Source organism: Panthera tigris, chromosome A1 (genome assembly GCF_018350195.1).
Source record: "Panthera tigris isolate Pti1 chromosome A1, P.tigris_Pti1_mat1.1, whole genome shotgun sequence".
NCBI lineage: Eukaryota > Metazoa > Chordata > Mammalia > Carnivora > Felidae > Panthera > Panthera tigris.
This window is the reverse complement of record NC_056660.1, coordinates 154159333-154162153: the sequence shown is the minus strand read 5'-3', so window position 1 is coordinate 154162153 and position 2821 is coordinate 154159333.

Here is a 2821-nt window from a genome sequence, read left to right as displayed (position 1 = left end):
TTGCGAATTAAAATGAAAAAAGAAAACTCACTGGACTCCAGATTAGGTACTTTGTAGTTATGTTGTGTGGTATTCCATGTTATCTTCCTGCAATGGTGAACTGTCACCCTGAAATAGTTAACTTCAACATATAAAAATTGTGATATTTTGGGCGCCCAATTTGGAAGAAACTTCTGCTCTTGCTTAGAGATGCCTCTTTTTTGCATGGTAGTCAGATTTCTTCTAATCTAGTTAGAACATTAATTAAGATCATTATGACTCAACAGCAGAAAGTTTTGGTACCTGTTTTAAGATGTATATGCTTTGAAGCTAAACAGAAAAATTATGGCAGTCTGAGCTCTTTTCAAAAGTCAGGTTCAGGGAAGCATTGAATCATTCCTTAAAATACTTCATTTTTTTTTAATGTGTATTTATTTTTGAGAGAGAGAGAGAGAGAGGGGAAAAAAAAAAGCACAAGTGGGGGAGGGGCAGTGAGAAAGGCAGACACAGAATCTGAGGCAGGCTCCAGGCTCTGAGCTGTCATCACAGACCCCGATGTGGAGCTTGAACCCATGAACCACGAGATCATGACCTGAGCCAAAGTCAGAGGCTTTAGCAACTGAGCCACCCAGGTGCCCCTCATTCCTTAAAATACTTTTAACTCAAAATCTTGATTACTTTAGACCACCAGATGAGTACATAATTAGGAGAAATTACTTCAGATCAGGGAGATTAAACATGGGATGCTCTGTCATTGTCTCACCTTGAGGAAGATCCTTCTATCTGCAGCCCCACTGATTCCAGCACTGGCTAGAAACTTATTTTGGAGAATGTTTGATATCTTCCCTGAAACTATATTAACAAATGTGTATTTTATTATAATGTCATCATATTTGTTAAAAGACATTTAAGAAAGTTCAAAATAAAATTTATGTTTATGTTTGCCATACATTTTTTTGAGGGAATAGTGTTCCACATAGAAGCCTCAAGAATGAATCTTGCTTCTACCTGAGAAATTTAAAGTTTTTCCTCCTTTTTAGTGAGGGCACATAACTATGTTTCCCATTTTGATTTCACTGCTGGAAACTTCAGATCCAAATTTTAAGCATGCATAATCTTGTTAGTCATGCTGACCCTTATCACCAACAAATCTTCATAATCTTTTCCTTGGTTCTGATGTTCCATTTCTCTTTTACTTTTCATTAAATGTCTTTTCTTAGAATCTGCTTCAAACTCTCTGTGGGAAAAGGTGAGATTATAAAGAAATAAAAATTTAAAAATATATGTGGTGGGACTGAATATTGTTGGATAGAAAATTGCCTACTATTTTTTCAATGAAGATGTTCCCACGAAGAAAAGAAAGACTTCCTATTCCAAGTAAACTTTCAGATATTTGAATGCTAAAATTCTAAAGCTCACATAGCCTTGTAAATATTAATGATGAGATAAGATAGGGGGTTTTGAGGTTCTTGACCCCAAGAGCTAAGTACATTTGTACACATGGATTTAGTCCTATTTAGCAGGGACTGCTCCAGATTTGCATACAGCTCGTTCTGCTTTTAGGCCCTGTGCTTTCATGCTTCAGTTCCTTCAAACTTACCTACAACTCGTGCTGTGAAAAATAAGCCAATTTTATGTCATTTCTGTTCAAAACCATAAATGACTTGTACTTGATGGTTGAATCTAGGTGGTAGAGAGATGTAGTATACAAGCCAAATGAATAACTTGTCATTTTGGGGAAGGAGAAAGAAAAACCTTGAGAATGTTAATTTAATAAGTATGCAGGGATATAGCCTTAAGACCGTTAAAAACTGTCATTTAAAGATTTATTTACTAACTTTAAGAAAGACATTTCATTCTTTGATTTCAGATACATGCTTATTAAAAGAGTAAACATTGCCTCACCCAATACTTTCAAACTCTAGCCGTATAGGCTTACTAGAAATTTGTAATTGAAAAAAATAAAAGATTTCACTTAAGTCCAACAAGATTTCCATTTGTTTTTCAAAGTAGTTTCTTTTTCCCTATTCAAAAATGGAAAATATTGCCTTAAGTTTTCTCTCCCCAACATCTAAGACAGTAACAGGTATGAGATGGTGGCCCATAAAAATGAACTGAAAATGAACTGAAAGCCAAATAATCAATGACAATCCATATTTGGCTACTTAATAAACCAAAGTTATATTCCTGTGAATTCTTGCCAGAACTTAAAATTTAATGTTATGAATTCTCGTTATCTATGTGACCCATTTCCAAAACACCCATCTATAATCCCTCTGCTTTGCATGCATTAAAAAAAAATAGATAAGAATTATTATTAAATCTTTGCGAGGCTGTGTCTTGAATTGAAATTTGTTTTTCTTTACAAAAAGAGTCAAAATCAAAGAAATGTAGAACAGAAACTTGGTTGCCAGGGGTTAGAGAAGGCAGGAAGTGTGGGATGATAAAAGGACAGCACGAGGAGTTTCTTCGTCATAATGAAACAATTGTGGGGGTGGCTTTAAGATCTCTCTCTCTCTCTCTCTAATCTGTCATCTATGTGTGGCAACTTGTCATAGAATTATTTATAAAGACATACAAAAGTGAGTGAATTTAAAAATTAGCAAAATCTGAGTAAGATCTACAGACCAGGTAACTGAATTGTGCCAGTCAGTTTTTGCTTTTGATAAGGCAACATAGTTATCTAAGATGTCGCCACTGAGGAAAGCTGGGTGATGGTTACCCGGGGGGCTTCTCTGTACCTCCAAATGGGTTTAAATTATTTTAAAAGAAAAAAATTTAAATATTTTTTAATGTTTATTTATGTTTGAGAGAAAGAGAGCAAGTCGGGGAGATGCAGAGA